The sequence below is a fragment of the Aulonocara stuartgranti genome (genome assembly GCF_965226115.1).
Source record: "Aulonocara stuartgranti genome assembly, chromosome: 16".
NCBI lineage: Eukaryota > Metazoa > Chordata > Actinopteri > Cichliformes > Cichlidae > Aulonocara > Aulonocara stuartgranti.
In genome coordinates, this window is record NC_138952.1 from 14142184 (window position 1) to 14160218 (window position 18035).

Consider the following 18035-nt stretch of genomic DNA (forward strand, 5'->3'; position numbering starts at 1 on the left):
ATACTAACTGCAATCACTCACAGGTGGATTGGCAAATGTTATAATTGTCTGGTTTAACAGACAGGTTGCTTGCACATTGCAGTCGATCTCCGTCTGCTCCAGTGAGCATAACTCATCTGCAACGTTTCTTTGCAACAGAGGACTTGACGCAACTGGTTGCCAACTGGTTGTTGTCTTGTTATAGTCATATATAAAAGCAAGGTTAAGACACAGTGCCTGTGTCTTTTTGCAGTTATATCATCACAATTTTTGAATTTCTTTTTCACATCTGTGAGGTTATGGCTAGACTCTGAATTAACGTAGTTAACATGAGTTTGCATGTTCTCCTTCTCCCTGTGTGGGTTCTCTCAAAGTACTCCGGCGTCCTCCCACAGTCTAGAGATATGACTGCATGTTAGGTTAATTGGTGATTGTGACTTGTCAAAAGGTGTGATTGCAAGTGTGAAGGGTTGTTTTGTCTCTGTGTTAGCCCTTGAACAGACTGGCGAGCTGTCCAGGGTGTAGCCTGCTTCTTGCCCTGTGACAGCTGGGATAGGCTCTGCCATGACCCTGAATTGGATAAGTGGAAGAAGATGGATGGAATGATCAGTGAGAGTCAAAGTTGGAAGCAATAGGATACATCTTAACCTTTTTTCATGACATGGCATGCACTACCTCCATGTGGGTGCAGCTGTAGCTGTGGAGAGAGAGAACCCAGCAGGATAGCAGTGCGAGTAGCAAAGCAATATTGTCTAAAGATTTTTTTCTTAGGCACTTTTGTGGCAAGATTTTACTAAATAGGTTTGACAGGTCGCTAATAGATGATGACAAAGTCACTAATTAGAAACAGTTAGGTGACCTGAAGGTGATCATCGCTTCTGAGAGGTGAGAGAGATGTCATGTACCCAATCCAGAAGTTGAAAACACAATATTTACACAACAACACAATATCCAAACAGTTGAATATTTGAGTGAATCCCTAATTATTTGATCAACTGTTGGGGTTTTCTGGAGCCCATAATGTCTACCTTTAAATTGGTAGACATTTAACTACGTATAGAGGGGCATCTAGTTTAATAATAAGTTTTAGCACAAGTAGAGCAGAAACCTCCACCCACTAATTTACCACCCTGGGTTTGTTTCTTCACATCAGGCATTATCCTTACATCTGCAGACAGCTGGCTTAGTGGTGTTAGCTCTAGCACTGATTCAACTAAGTGTGATCTCCAGTTTAGTCTGGTTGCTCCATTTCTCATAAACAAATAACACTTTGTCAGCAAGCATAAACTGATGTGCAGTCATCAGTTAACAGTAAAGCAGAAATCAGCAAGTCCTTAAGAAGGGGGAGCTTGCAAACGTTTTTGCTTCGGATTCCTCCTCTGTTGTAGAGACCGAGAGGTGACAAGGGCCAGTAATGTTCGGCCATCATATTCTTAGAAGTTCCTGTTCTCTGCTGGGCTTTACCTTCCCTTCAGTCAGCTTTCCGCTCTCCTGCTTAGCTTGCCAGTCACGACTCAGCGCCTGTCTGAAGTTGAGCAGATGCCAAAGCTTGTTTGATTCCAGGAGCCTTTGAATTATTGGCAGTTATTTGTTGTTGTGATATGATGGAAACGATAAGGAAGAATGTGGAGGCTTGTGATGTTTTCTGGAGGGTTTATATAAACCTTGCCCATGAAATATACATTTAGAGAAACTCTGAAATGCAGTAAAATTGGTTTACTTAGTCTGATTGTTTTAAGATGTGTAGGTCCTAAAGTAACTGAGCAAGAGAATGACCAGATCTTTGAGGCTAATGCTTATTAACTTGGCTACAGTCCCTTGCAGATTTCATAGAACAGTGCCATGCGCAGCTGATGTAATTTCTTTGAGTCTGCTGCAGTGATATGAATGGAGCCAAAATGCGGTCCACATTGTTCTCGATCATACAGTATGACTGGGGTGGAAGGAAGTTCAGGGACTAAGTTCTCTGATCCAAATCCTCGGGTTGCGGTCTCAGCCTGTGGGCAGTCCAGTGGTCTTGGCATGTCATGAAAGCTCAGAGTTGCTCATTGTTAAAAAGACTGAGGGCTTAAACAGCAGTAGAGCGCTTTCCTCTATTTCACTAGAGTGACATTAAATATAAGGCACACACGCTCTGAAAACACTGCCAGTAGTGGGATTAGTGGTCATGTGTCTTTATTTAAAATGTCAGGGAACTTGTGACTGAGAAAAGCACTCTCCTCCACCTCATGGCTCCTGTTTTACAATTGTAAATGTAATGCAGCACAGTAGGCATTTGTGTGGTGCAGAGTAATGTTAACACGTAGCTTGTGTTCGTGCATTGGAGCACAGTGGTGCCTAGCCCTAAGCCAGCTTTGCAAAGTAGCTTTGCACTTATATCTATCCATTAATAGATAATAGACAAAGATCTTATTTGTAGTTAAATGTTAAAAATAATAATAGGTTGGCCATTTAACCATTATTATTATATTAAAAGAGGCAGCGCTGGTGGAGTCAAACTCTGCTGAGGAACATGTCTGAGTTATTACTGGTAATGTGACCATGCCTCCCAATAGGATACCCCAGAATGTGGTTTACATGCATTTTCCAGTTCAATAAAACGCATATAGACTGACTGGGCAAAAGCCCACGAAAGCCCACAGACCTGGTACAATCAAGATCTCTACTCTCTTTTGCAGATGATATGGTTCTGTTAACGTCATTGGCTGATGACCTATAGCTTGCATTGAAGCTGTATGCTTCTGAGTGTGAGGTGGGTGGGCCTCAAGTGGAGGAACTCAACTATTTTGGGTTCTTTTTCACAAGACCTGGATGTACTGACGCAAGTATCACGGGAAGAGGCATGAGGGTGACTGACAGATTAAGACAGTCTGTAGTGTTGTGGATGCTGTTGTGGTGAAGATCGAGCTGTGAGTGGTGGACTTGAGCTTCCTGAAAACCTTATCTGAGATCTTTTTTGGAGATATGATCTGGAGCTCGGTTATTTAGAAGTGGCTTCAAGATAGTCTTGGTAGAGATGGGCTGCACTTGGTTGCATTTTTAAAAAAATCACTTCCTGGGTGTCTCATTTGGACCCTTTGCACTTGTATGTGCAGTGTGTCAAAACAGTGACATGTCAACTTGAATTTCATTTAGGGATGAGGACAAAGTTGCATGGAGCAAAATGTAATCTGTGGGGCAGATGATAACCAAGGCTGCATAGCTTTGGCCCAACACTGTGCTATATGCCAACATGGGCCTAGTAAGATGGTTTGTGCTGAATGCTTTTCCTTAGATGTTACAGTGGAACTCACCAGTGCAGGTGGGCTGGGTGTGTGGGTGGGTGGGCAGACAGCATAGACACCCGAATTTGTGAATGCGATAACTCAAGAACAGGGTGATGTGGATTTTGGAAATTGATACCCTTGGTGCATTTACTAAAAATTTCAGTGATGTCAAGGTCAACGTAAGAGGTCAAATTTAGAGAAAATCTTGTGAATTCGATAACTGAAGAAGGAAGTCACTTAGGACTTTCAAATTGATACCATAGGTGCAGGTACTAAAAATCTTGGACGAGTTTGAATATCAGTGACCTTGGAGTCAAGGTCAAGATCAGGGTCAAGTTTTCTGAAAATCACCTAAGATTTTCAAATGTATAGGTGTATCTACTGTGACACTGCAGGGTAGCAATGGTGGCCATCAGTATTTGTTTATTTTTGTTAAACAGGTGATGTTTCTGCTATATCTGTAATTTCCTCACTTGTATACATGTCTCTGTGTGTAGTAAAATTGTTTCTGATATCTCAAGAATATCACCTCAAGGTACATGTTTTATTTATGATAAAATAAACAGTACCACTCCACTTTCTTCACAGGAAATTGCCCTACAGTATAGTGGAATTTACTTTAAAAAGAGGCAATAGCTGTGTAAAAATTATGTTCACTCAAACTCACTGTAGATTATTCACTGTAAAGAATCAAACTGAACGGGCACTATGGAGAACCCTGCTCTTGTCAGACTGCACCTGTTTATCCTGTGTCTGGATTTGTGTACACACAACATTTGCATTGAAAGCATTTGTGTGTCTCAGTTTGATGAGCACAGGATGGGGGCTGGATGCCGTTGGCAGTCACCTGTGTTGTTGTGTGTTGTGGTTCACCCTGTCTAATTGGTGGAACCTCTCTGTGTGTGTGTGTGTGTACGCGTGGGTGCGTGTGTGTGTGGACTTAGATGCACGGGCCCATCCCAACACGTCTGGCCCTGCAGCTGCAGCAGAGCTAATTTTAGCCCAGGATGTGCGTACGCCTCAGTTCCCCTTTGCCTGGCCTATGAGAGATGAGGGGAGAGAATGAGGGAGAAATGGCAGCCAATTTTTCACTTTCTCTACCTCTCCTATTATTCACACCTGTATTTTTTTTCTTTCTATTAATATCTGCCTGCTATATATATATATTTCATCTGTTAAAGAAGTAGGTAGTTGTGACTCTGTCCACGTGTCCGAGGGGTAGCGGTATTGATTTGCACAGGAGCACATTGATCTTTTAGTCATTGTTGCCTGCTTCTTAGTGACCTTTACTCACCAAAATGTCCTTTTGGTCAGTTAGTGTCCCGCAGAGGCGTGTGTTTACCTGTCTGCCCCTCTCTCTTCAAACTGTATGTGGCTATCATTCTGTGCAGACTGGGGAAAAGGGCTTTAGGTTGTTTTTTTGTTTTTTTTTAACTATAAATAAACTTATTCCATTCCTGAGTGGACAGCCTACTCTGCAGGTGAGTGGCAGGCTGGAGTTACAGTGGGTATAGGCACAGGGAGATTATACCAGATTGCCCCACCATAGTCAGGTATTAGAGTTAATCCACCTACCAAGGGAAAATGTCTGGATAAAGTCTGTGATGATAATAATGAGCACCAACGAGGAACATTTTAGTCATCTGGTAACGTCAGTGATTTGAATTTTGCTGCATGTTAATGGGCAAGGTTGTGACTGATCATTCTCTTTGCACAGTATTAGTACAAAAATAGCCTAACTTGAAACACGTAGTACGTTGACGACCTAAAAATAGGCAAAACAGTTCTTATAGATCATTGTATTCATCCAGTCCATCTATCTTAAGGGAAATTATCTCAGAGGAAAAAATACTCCCTGTACCAGCTTTGTCTGAGATGTGTGTAAATGTTTAGTCTAAACCAGCTATCCGGTTGTTCAGTGATGACACGACGAATCCTACTTCCGGGCCTAAAGTAGTCTGCGTTTAATATGGCTTTTGTGTTGTTAACATGTTTAATGTTATGTATTTTCTTCTATTTGATCTCAAAAAGCTCCTAAAACAGTCAGTGATCACTGTTGACCTCCCTCGGCTTTTATTACCGCTAATCATTTATTTAAGCTCAGTTTTTAAAACCTTAGGATGTAACTACAGCCCAGCCCATGCAGCAGTATATGAATGACTAACCTCCTATTGTGGATGGATTATCTCAGTTGTTCTCCTGGCTGACGTTTGGTCCTTTTACAGCATCCTGCCATGCGATTACATTTGTTCCTGACCACCGAGAACACTCACGTTAACTTTTATCGAGTGGAAAAAAAGTTAGCTTGTTTATATTATGCTAACATAGCTGTGTCGCTAGCGGTCACGTAGCACATCATTATATACCAGCTAGCCAAACTTCAGTAACCCTACAAACGTCACTGCTGTTTAGTTTTCTGTCTTCATTTATGCTGGAAGTGATAACAGAGCTGTACGTTTTAATTTGTTTCCAAAACCCCGCAGTCAGGACATGCTATATTGTATTTAGATAGAAGCTTATAAGGGCGACCGTGGCTCAGGGGGTTGGGAATCGCATCTGTAACCGGAAGGTCGCCGGTTCGATCCCTGGGCTCTCTGTCCTGGTCGTTGTGTCCCTGGGCAAGACACTTTACCCTACTTGCCTACTGGTGTTGGCCAGAGGGGCCGATGGCGCGATATGGCAGCCTCGCTTCTGTCAGTCTGCCCCAGGGCAGCTGTGGCTACAACTGTAGCTTGCCTCCACCAGTGTATGAATGTGAGAGTGAATGAATAGTGGTATTGTAAAGCGCTTTGGGTGCCTTGAAAAGCGCTATATAAATCCAATCCATTATTATTATTATTATTAAGCTAGCTAGCTAACTCCCTGCTAACTTCTAACTCCGTTAAATGTCATAAATTCCGTTTTCATGGATGCCTGGATGTTAAACTCAATTGTTACACCTGGTAGAGCAGAACGCTGATCATTTTATTAAAGATGAAAGACTTTAGACAGTTTTTCAACTCTCAGTAAGCCCATAGTGATCGTTTGATATATGGACCTGCAGCTGAGTTTAGGTCCAGACACGGCTAGTGACGTCAGACTGAACAACCGGATTAAGCCTCTCTAGACTATCTTTACAAAACTATATAATGGTACTAGAGTATAATTGGAGTTGATTGGAGAATATCTGTTTGTACTGATGGTCGAAACATAGACTGTATTTGACTCTGGGTTCTGACTTTCTTGCTAAACAGATTTTTAAAGCAAAGGAAATGTACACAACAGAGATCATTAAACGGTCGCTGGTAATGATGTCATTTGTTATGGTCATAGCGAGCAAACTTGAAGGCAAAAGGATGGCGTTAGAAGGGGGCCAAACTGCAGGGAGAGACAGCTTGCTCAGGTTCAATAATTCATGGCTGACTGAGCTAAGCTGACCTTGAAACGTCCCCAGTGTTGGACTGTTGAAACCTGGCCCAGCTCATTTAGGGCAGAGAAGTTGAAACAAGTACTCATATGTGTGCAGCCTCCGTTTAGGGAATTTTTTTCTTGTCCCCCATTTTTTGGGGGATGTGTCACTATTTCTCACATAGCATTTATGACTTTGGTTCACATGTGTTCTTGACTTTGATTATGTTTCATATCAAGTTTTACTTCACTTTTAGGATGAGTAGAGGTGTTGTTGTTTTTTTTTGTTTGTTTTTTTTATATGACGAAAAGAAATGCACCCTTGCCATGAGAAATAAGTTTTAGTGTCATAAAGTGAAATAGGTAATGCAAAAAACTCAATTACACCTACCTCTTCATGAGTATCAAGAATTTGATTAGATTAGATTACAACAGAGTGAAAGCAAACAGTAATCCCAATTTGCTCTTGCCTGATAACTTACCTGTGCAAATATTAAAATGGCAAACAGCCTGTAAGCATGAGCTCGCCTCCTTTACCATATTTCCCATAGATACATTTGCATGTGCATCAGCAAAGGCGTTTTAAAAACGAATCATTATTAAATAATACCATTTAGAAATTTCTCCTCTTTGTGACAGATAAATCATTGAGCAGTAGTATTAGCTGCCTCTTAAGCGAGTCCACCAAATGGACTCTAACATCTTAGCCTACAGTTGGGAATTATAATCTTTTTTCTGCTTTGCTCTTGATGGGTTCAGTGTACCAAAGGAGTTCCCTACCTACTGTGGCGTGATCCTGTGGCTCACAGATCTCCTCAGCAGAATAAAGACTATTAACTCCAGCTGCATTTCAACAAGCTATAGCTGAAGTCTAACTTTCAGATGAGATCCTCTCTGGAGAAGCAGCTGCTTGATATCAAAGTCTGCCATAATTGTGGGAGTGAGCCAGCTTAAACCCAACTGTAATCCAAATAGCTGCCAAAGTTGGAGCAAGGGGAGTTGCCCACTTGTAGGTTGATGGTGGCATAATCAAAATGTTAATGACTCACCAAAAATACTTGGAAGGCTGTTGGTATTTGGTGTTGGGAAACACTGCTTTGCTTGCTGAAGTTATCCAGTCGTTAAGTCTGACGTCACTAGCCGTGTCTGGGCCTAAACTCAGCTGCAGGTCCATATATCAAACGATCACTATGGGCTTACTGAGAGTTGAAAAACTGTCTAAAGTCTTTCATCTTTAATAAAATGATCAGCGTTCTGCTCTACCAGGTGTAACAATTGAGTTTAACATCCAGGCATCCATGAAAACGGAATTTATGACATTTAACAGAGTTAGAAGTTAGCAGGAAGTTAGCTCGCTAGCTTCTATCTAAATACAATATAGCATGTCTTGACTGCGGGGTTTTGGAAACAAATTAAAACGTACAGCTCTGTTATCACTTCCAGCATAAATGAAGACAGAAAACTAAACAGCAGTGACGTTTGTAAGGTTACTGAAGTTTGGCTAGCTGGTATATAATGATGTGCTACGTGACCGCTAGCGACACAGCTATGTTAGCATAATATAAACAAGCTAACTTTTTTCCCACTCGATAAAAGTTAACGTGAGTGTTCTCGGTGGTCAGGAACAAATGTAATCGCATGGCAGGATGCTGTAAAAGGACCAAACGTCAGCCAGGAGAACAACTGAGATAATCCATCCACAATAGGAGGTTAGTCATTCATATACTGCTGCATGGGCTGGGCTGTAGTTACATCCTAAGGTTTTAAAAACTGAGCTTAAATAAATGATTAGCGGTAATAAAAGCCGAGGGAGGTCAACAGTGATCACTGACTGTTTTAGGAGCTTTTTGAGATTAAATAGAAGAAAATACAAAACATTAAACATGTTAACAACACAAAAGCCATATTAAACGCAGACTACTTTAGGCCCGGAAGTAGGATTCGTCACGTCATCACTGAACGACCGGATAGTGACTGAAATCCGCTTTTCAAAATGGACACTGAATATTTGAATTACTGAACTTTGTGGGTGTTTATCAGTTTTGATTACAGCTGCTGGCTCATATTAAGTTGAAATGCTGGTGGTGTAGATGAAAGAAACTACTGGTGTGATCACAAACCACTTGTCACAGTATCTGCAGAACATGACTTACATTTTTGCCAGAGTGTTAGGACTTTGCAAGTTCTACTTAAAGGTACTGCACCCAGTTTTCACACTGCTGGCTAACGCTACTCGAACATTTGCATCTGTTGTGAAAACATTTCTGTTTCTCCTTTTTGTTGCAGATGGTTCTAAAGTCTGTTTTGAACCCTCACTTTCCAACATATGTTTGTTGCATGTGGTGAAAGATAAATTTGTAGCACATCTACCTTGACTTGGTTGTGAATTTTTTTTTTTTTTTTTAATTTCCAAAAAAGTTGAAAATTTTTTCCTCGGCATGCTCATTGAAAAAGTCTGATTGTCTGATTGGGTCTGTTCATGACCGCTCGTCAACAGGGATTCATTCAGCAGCAAAAACAACAAAGCTGCCATCACTTGCTAGAAAAAATTGAAACTGTGTCGCCAAAAAGTCCAAGCTGATTAGTTTATCTTTGTTTACACAAACAAGCATAGTTTGTTTCTGCTGTTGATTATAACCAGGACAGAATAACTGTAACGCTCTTGAGTGCTGATCTTGTCTCCCCTGCTCCGAGTGCAAAGAGTGGCTCTCTGTACCTTGTGTGGCTTTAACCTTGCGTTTGTTGACATTGGTTTAATAAGTCTCTCAGTCACGGAAACCTGTGTGATTCATCTGTCTGTAGTGAATGATGGCTATTGTACACACAGCTGCTAAGGCGTCAAGTTCCTAAGGTTGTGTGTTTTTTCATGTCACGCATTGTCGCCCATGTGTCTCCTGTTATTTTACTGACACAATCATCGGTTGTACAGTATATTGCCCATCAGTAAAACTCAAGTTTAAAGGGTTTACGTATTAAGACAGTAAGATAAACACAGATGGCACACATACTCATTACTTAATGTCATAAACGTGTTTGTCCATTAGGGTTGAACACGTCTCAGTGTTGCATCTGTTAGCCGTGTACGTCCATCCAGTCAGTACAGGAGAGGAGACGGCTCATGGCACACACAGCAGCTTTGACCCAGCATTTAAGATTATGTTGTTTTTGGATTTTACCAGCTTGACAGATTTTAAGATGGTTTTTTCATTTGAAAGCTTAGCCTATGGGCACAGTGTTTAGACTCAGAGATTCCAGGTTTCACAGAGTATGTCTGTGTGACTAGGCTACTCAGCTTTCTAAGTTGTAACAGGTGATGTGAATGAAATCACTCTTTCACCTTAATACTGTGAGGATTTTAATAAAATATTCTTCTGTTGAGACTAAACTCTTGCAATATTTTTATCAAATAGAGGAGGTTTTTGCTAGTTATATGGACACGCATGTTATTTCATTAGGTTACCATTTATCTTCATTATATCAGCGAATATAGTGAGATCACAAAAATGGCTAGCAAAAACGTATTTACAAATGTCACATAATTTCAACAACATACACATGAAGTAGTTGTAATGTTGCAGTTTGTTTTGAGGTCATCTAAAGTATATCATTTGTAAGGATGTGAGTTTTTTATATAGCTTTGGGGAATTAGTTTATATGCTGATTATCCTGGTACCCTAGGCAGTTTTATATAGTATGTTTCACCCAATTCAAAGCAATTTAAAAAAAATATGTATTTATAGTCCCAAATCACAACAATAGTCTCCTAAAGGTGCTTTATCTTGTAAGCTAAAGACCCTACAATAATTATATAAACCAGACTGATTAACACGTCTAGGAGGAGTTGAGGAACAGGCATTCAGACATGTATACATGCATATGCACACTACGATCATTATAGTAAGATTATTATAAATATTAAGAAAAAAGTCCTCAGACCATTTTTACAAATTCTGTACTCTAGTCTATTACACCGTAAACTGCAAAACTTTTTACATCCCAATCAATCTTAACTTGGTATCTTTAGCAAAACACATATAAGTTTGAATTTCAAAGCATCAGCGTTTAACTTAGTATAGCTTTATGGAGCCACCCTCATGTCTGTAGCACTGTGCAATCTGACGACTGCTGTGAACCCTTGTGACTCCTTCCACATGCTAAAATGATGCAGGACTCCTTGCAGCTTCTGAGTTAGGGTAATAGGGGTAATGTATGTTGTTGAATTACAAGGCTGAACAACTTAAAACTGGGGTTTGGGGGGTTTGTTAGTTACATGAGAGTCGAGACTTCCACATGGCAGCTTTGCTCTCCAGTACTTAATGTCAGACATGCCTGAATTAACTTCTTTTTTTCTTTTTTTTACTTTCCATTGAATAGCTGAGCTTTTAGTTTTTTATCAAATAAAAGTTCAAATAAAATGTTAACTTTTATTTGCCTCATTGCAAATTTACAGTGGAGCGTGTTGTGTGTTAACTGGTCTGTCTTGGAACAAAGTGCACAAATTACTTAGTGTAGTTTAATAGGTTGGTTAGTTGGTTTTGTTTTAGCTGTATGCACTGTTTAGCAGAGTGTTGAGCACAGGAATTGTGACACAAGATTGGAAGCGTTGTAAACAGGATGGGTTGGCACACTACTGATCCCTTGTGAGCCCCGCCAAAGGACAATGAGCAGGTCTTGCATAGAGGAAGAGCATTCCTTCAAGGAAAGTTTGCCTATTGTCATTGGCCAGGACCTCATTAGGTGCATGACATATTTAGCCAACAGTGACGGCTGGCTGGAGTGCACAGTTTACACGCAAATATGGGAATGAGATGGTTGGAGACAGGAGGAATCACCCAAGTAAGTGTCAGCTAATTTTGTGTTGTTGTAATTGGCTGGTTTAAAAGTTTTAAAGTTTGGAGGCCAGATTAATGCCTTGGGATTATGTCATGTTCTTCAAATATTCCTGAGCAGCTTGTGTGTTGGGTAGGGCCTGATAAAGTCCTTTCATGTTAATGAAAAAACTATTATAGACCCACCCTGGGGTTGAAGATACTGCGTTTTATACCATATAGAGTCAGTGAGACACAGTGATCACATTTAATGGGAACTATTCTAACTTCTGTTTCTAAAGAACTAATGATAAAATCTTTCAAACCTTATCTTTATATAACACGTTTCTGTCCTCGTACATGTAATCTACTTAGGTCACAGATTTTGTTTGTATTCTATTATTCAGTCCTTGTCCCTCTCTTTGATCTATTCACTCAACCCGGAGCCGCTGTTACCCTTAGATTTGATGAGTCATACAGAATGAATATACTCGATCTGGTGACGGAAAATAAACACCTTCTTTAGAGCTTACAATAGGTGGAGAGGGTACACACATCATCCCAGACAGATGGGACTGCCTTGGCTCTTAGTGATGAATTGCTAATGTAAGACTCGGTCAGATAAACACAAGGCTGTGTTCGAAATACTTAACAGCAAATGGGTCGCTCGGTGATGTGGCTCTTTCTGCTTCTCAGGGATCTGCAGAGGCCTTTTTGCGTGTCACTAAACAATGATTTATTTTGTCAAATGCAGTGAAATGTTATGGGTGTGGATCCTCAGGATGCATTTTTAGCAGGCGAGGACAACAAGTTGGCCAGCTGACTGTTGCTATGCAACAATAAGAGCTTGAAAATTTCCTTGTGCCGTGACTCAAAATAACCTTCAAAAGTACTAGAGAAAAATGCACACGGGTTTCCATTATGACACAGAAATGATTTTGCTTGTTGGTAATGCATCTCTCCATAGTAGAAATGTTTCTCACAATTGCTGTGTGTCTTTTAGTGAACTGTTGTAGCAACTGTCCCCCTGGTTTCCGTATCGTCAGCTGCTTTGTCCATTTTCATGACTGCATATTGAGTCATTTGAGTCACTTGAGTCATTTGCTGTTGCTCATTTTGGAGTTTATTTGCAATTACTACAAAGCATCAATCTTTAGAGCAGAAAAGATAAGTTGATGACTCAGTTTGCTGACATTTTTTGGACAAAATGGGTGTTTAACGTCACTCCTTGTGGATGTGCTTTTTTGTTTTCAGACGTGTCATAGACCAAACAGGCAATACACTGGAAAACAATTGACATGTTGATTAAAATGAATTGTTAACTGAATCTTATTTTTTTTGCCATAGATATTATAAAGGCGGTCGTAACCAAGGCGACCCTGGGTAGTTACGGATTAGGTATTTTGAAGCCATTAGTGTTTTGGTCAGCACCGTGGGCTATTTTGGAACTGTTACCATTTTATGAACAAAAGCCTAATTAGTGCTAGACAGCAGATTAATAAATACAAAATTTTAACTCATCAAAACTTCAGCAAAAACATCTTGTACAGTTTATATAAGGCAGCGGTAGGGCTGCTCGATTATGGCAAAAATGATAATCACGATTATTTTCACTGAAATTGAGATCACGATTATTTGACGATATTTATTTAACCCTTTAAGACCTACTATAGAACCAAGTCCACCAGAGCTTATATTATTTTTTTACATGCTGTAGTGCCATTTGTGGGAGCATTTCAAGTTGCTATACATCAATACAACTGTTATAGCCCATATTTTAATAATATGTATGCATTAAGTCCATAGTAATTACATAAATTGCAAAAAAGTGCAATAAACTACAAAAAAAATTGAAAATCGCTTTTGTTTTGTTTATATATATTTCTACTTGGAGAAATTTAAGAGGTTTATCCCTCAAAACTTTAAATACAATAAAGTTGCAAAAAATAGTTTCCCACCACAGGAAATTTATTTTGAGTGTCTTCATAGTTTTATTTTGGAGATACAGCAATTTTTATATACTGCAGGAAAAACGAAAAACAATCCTATGATGCAAATTTGCAAAGAAAACAGCATGTGCATCATTTCACTGTGGGAAGTGTTACGAACAGCTGATAGGAACGGCAAAGTGTGTTTCTGGAATATTATGTTTTTGTTCCTGCAAGCGCTTTTTATGCAATTTTTGCAAAGCTATATGTGGAACGAAACCGTGACCGAGGACAAGCTGATGGCATAAGATGTAAGTACAACTCCTCTGGTTTCATATGCAAAACAAATTATTGCGCTAGCTTACACGGTTCAGGTTCTACAGGGATTTAACAATAGTTACGCAAAACGGAGCGTGCAGCTCTGACCGGCTTTAAAGGGTTAACAATGACTTAAAAAAAATAATATAAAATAGTGTGCAACACCACTGAAGTTTTTTTTTTTAAACTCTCTTTTCAACCAACATCAGTCACTCTCCAAATAACTTCTGCTTAGCTTTTCGAGCTTCCCTCGGGTCCTCTTAATCAGCGGTCTCCAACCTTTTTTGCGCCACGGACCGGTTTATGCCCAACAATATTTTCACGGACCGGCCTTTAAGGTGTCGCGGATAAATGAGGGAGGGGCTAATAATCGGCTCAGTCATTTTTAATGATCGTTGAAAGCCCAGATCGTAATCGTGATTAAAATTCGATTAATTGAGCAGCCCTAGGCAGCGGGCCTTATTATTTGTAGTATAATTTGATTATAATGCTGTAACAGCACAAAGATAGCTACAGCTCCTTCTGTGGGTGCACCTATGTTACACCCCGGCCTAGGCAACCGGGGTGCAACGTAGAAAAACAAAGATAAGGAAAATAAAACCACGAAGGCTCTCCACCAAAATCCCAAAACGAAAATATCCCATGACGAAAGTATTAACAAACCCATTCACAACTATTTACAACAGACTATTTATTTACAACAAAACACCAAACTATTTACAACACGGGGGAGATCGCGACCATGACACACTGAAACACAGGGTTTAAATACATAGAGGGAGCAATCAGGAAATGGACCACAGGAGGGAAACACAGCTGGGGCAAATCAGAACTGACGAGACAGGGAAACGTAAACTGAAAAGACTAAGATAACACAGACTTTCAAAGTAAAACAGGAAACACATAACAGTCACGCCAAAAAGAACACACTGACAACACCGAAACGTAACATTTCCCCCTACCCAAAAATCAAACATGTAACCCCAAGTGAAAAGTTTGATTCAGACAAACGAAGGCTGAAACGAAGGCAGACGAAGCTGATGGAGGCTGGAGCGGTCCCACTGACCCTCCAGCAGACGACGAAGGCTGGAGCGGTCCCTCGGACCCTCCAGCGAAGGCGGATGAAGGCTGGAGCGGTCCCTCGGACCCTCCAGCGGAGACGGACAGCTGAAGCGAAGGCAGACGAAGATGATGAAGGCTGGAGCGGTCCCACTGACCCTCCAGCAGACGACGAAGGCTGGAGCGGTCCCTCGGACCCTCCAGCGAAGGCGGATGAAGGCTGGAGCAGTCCCACGGACCCTCCAGCGAAGGCGGATGAAGGCTGGAGCGGTCCCACGGACCCTCCAGCGACGACAAAGGCTGGGGCGGTCCCCGGACCCCCCCCTCAGCGAAGGCGGATGAGCAGCTCACTAGCTGCACACACGGACACGCAGCCCACCAGCTGCACACACGGACACGCAGCCCACCAGCTGCAGAAGGCTGGAGCGGTCCCTCGGATCCTCCAGCGAAGGCGGATGAAGGCTGGAGCGGTCCCTCGGAACCTCCAGCGAAGACAGACGAGCAGCTCACCAGCTGCACACACGGACACGCAGCCCACCAGCTGCACACACGGACACGCAGCCCACCAGCTGCACACACGGACACGCAGCCCACCAGCTGCACACACGGACACGCAGCCCACCAGCTGCAGAAGGCTGGAGCGGTCCCTCGGGATCCTCCAGCGAAGGCGGATGAAGGCTGGAGCGGTCCCCGGGCCCTCCAGCGAAGACAGACGGAGGCTGAAGCGGTCCTCGGACCCTCCAGCGAAGACAGAAGGCCGAAGCTGTCCCTCCTTCGGACCCTCCAGCGATCCCGGACGAGCCCCCATATGTTACACCCCGGCCTAGGCAACCGGGGTGCAACGTAGAAAAACAAAGATAAGGAAAATAAAACCACGAAGGCTCTCCACCAAAATCCCAAAACGAAAATATCCCATGACGAAAGTATTAACAAACCCATTCACAACTATTTACAACAGACTATTTATTTACAACAAAACACCAAACTATTTACAACACGGGGGAGATCGCGACCATGACACACTGAAACACAGGGTTTAAATACATAGAGGGAGCAATCAGGAAATGGACCACAGGAGGGAAACACAGCTGGGGCAAATCAGAACTGACGAGACAGGGAAACGTAAACTGAAAAGACTAAGATAACACAGACTTTCAAAGTAAAACAGGAAACACATAACAGTCACGCCAAAAAGAACACACTGACAACACCGAAACGTAACAACCTATGACAAGGTGGCCGTGCCTCTGGCCCCGGTATCCAAGAAGAGTTTTAAAATAAAGATTCACTCACTGTCAGGTTGTTGTAAAGGTGTTTATTATCCATAGAGACCAACCTCTCTTTGTACTAGGCTGTAAACATGCTTTTCAATTCTCTAAAAGTTAACATGACAGTCTGTGGGGATTGTCTCTCTCTTGGAGCCAGCCTCAAGTGGCCATTAGATTAACCCCGCAAGGTCGTCCCTGTTGTTTTATTTTTGCAAACCTTTAGTACCAGGTTTTATAATCATTTGGGCTGGCAGATTATTGAGCATATGAGTATTGGACTTGTGAGCTTGTGATTTGCAGAATATTTTCCTGTTATATTGATTGTTGGGTTTTTCTCTGTATGTATTATTGTAGGGTCTACCTTACAATATAAAGCGCCTTGAGGCGACTGTTGTTGTGATTTGGCGCTATATAAATAAAATTGAATTGAATTGTTGCTGCACAGCAAGAAGGTCCTGAGTTCAATTCCACCATAAGGCCGGGGTCTTTCTGTGTGGAGTTTGCATGTTCTCCCCGTGTTTGCATGGGTTCTCTCCGGGTACTCCGGCTTCCTCCCACAGTCCAAAGACATGCAGTTAGTGGGGATAGGTTAATTGGTCAATCTAAATTGCCCATAGGTGTGAATCTGTGAGTGAATGTGAGTGCGAATGGTTGTCTGTGTCTCTATGTGTTAGCCCTGCGACAGACTGGCGACCTGTCCAGGGTGTACCCCGCCTCTCGCCCTATGACAGCTGGGATGGGCTCCAGTACTCCCCGCGACCCTGGAAAGGATAAGCGGAAGCGAATGGATGGATGGATGAATTGAATTGTGACATCTGTAAAGCCATACACAGGTGTTTCTAAACAAAAGCAACTAAACTAAAAATTTAAGTGATAAAAATGGGGCTGTTTAAAGGTTGCTAACATTTCAGAAATTTCCATTCCTACATTGATTTATTCTGTGTCACCCCAAGTTACTTGCTTGACTGACTAGCATGTTGCTTACACTGCATCGTCTGTTTGGATGTCAGTTTCTAATGAGGATAGCACTAATGTTTAAATTTTTTTAAATTCTAGCCAATGCCAGCAAAGATGGGTCAAACACATTTATGAAATCTCTGGGGAAATTATGGATAGACACTGTTCACCATCATCGACGACAGTAATTTTAAACAGTACGACTGTAGTTAAATGTCTTGAGGATGATTCTCCTGTGATGGTGATTGATGGATCTCTTCTTTTCTTGTTGTTGCAGGTGACCCTCAGTGAGTGACAGATGTGTGACACTGTGGAGAACCATTTGCATCTCCCAGCGGAGATTTGAGTTCTGGGACACTGAGGTAAGTGCATAGATGTATACTGCATTATGTTGTTCACATTGTTTGTAGTGTTGATATTCATGACCGTCTTGTTCATTGCTCGTTTCTTGATCATTTTCTGCTTATTTTCTTTGAAAACCATTTTAACATTGCGGTGCTAAAGACATACAAAGGAGAACAAATGCTGGCACACATCATGTTGCGTTGTATCCAACCTCTGACTTACAGCGATATAATCTAAATTATGTTTGTGAAAACGAAGAGTTATTATTTGGGAATATTTACCAGTGGCTGAAAAGGACTTGACTATTGTTCCCATGGTAACTGACAAGCTTGCCTCAGCGACGGTTTGACAAGCCGGAGGAAACAAATGAGTCAGCCTCATAAAGAGCCGAACAAGCTGACTAAAAGAGAGCCTTTCAATTCACAGACTCGGATTTAAGAAGTGCGCGCACACACACACACACACACACACACACACACACACACACACACACACACACACAAAATTCCACCAGTTCATCTCATCATCTGCTCAGCTCCTGCAGCCCTGCAGCAAATCAGATATCTTTCTCCTTTGAGCCTGTTTTGTAACATTGTCAAGCTTATCTGCAGCACCCTGAGATTTGTGCATTAAAGTTTAGCCTCTGGATGTGGATGTTCTGCTTCTACACGTCTGTCTGCAGTTCCTTTTTAAAATAAAGACTGAGAGGTACAGTTGGAG

General features: G+C 41.6%; 1 protein-coding gene and 1 long non-coding RNA gene across 3 annotated transcripts in view; one reads left to right on the forward strand and one right to left on the reverse strand.

Moving 5' to 3' along the window:
- LOC309690623 (hyccin 2) overlaps positions 1-18035 on the forward strand; it is a 52599-nt gene that overhangs the window by 5102 nt on the left and 29462 nt on the right. The window contains exons 1-2 of one of the 2 annotated variants that reach the window (XM_082507798.1): positions 11430-11468; positions 17248-17332. The gene's annotated coding sequence lies outside the window, so the exon portion shown is untranslated. Of the gene's footprint in view, positions 1-11429; positions 11469-17247; positions 17333-18035 lie in introns of those variants that run through there. The other variant, XM_082507797.1, reaches the window with a different exon arrangement.
- Positions 14221-15967, reverse strand: LOC309690629. Its single transcript, XR_014271768.1, has 2 exons — positions 15116-15967; positions 14221-14853 (listed from the first exon to the last, which is right to left on the reverse strand). It is a non-coding gene; the product is annotated as an uncharacterized lncRNA (long non-coding RNA).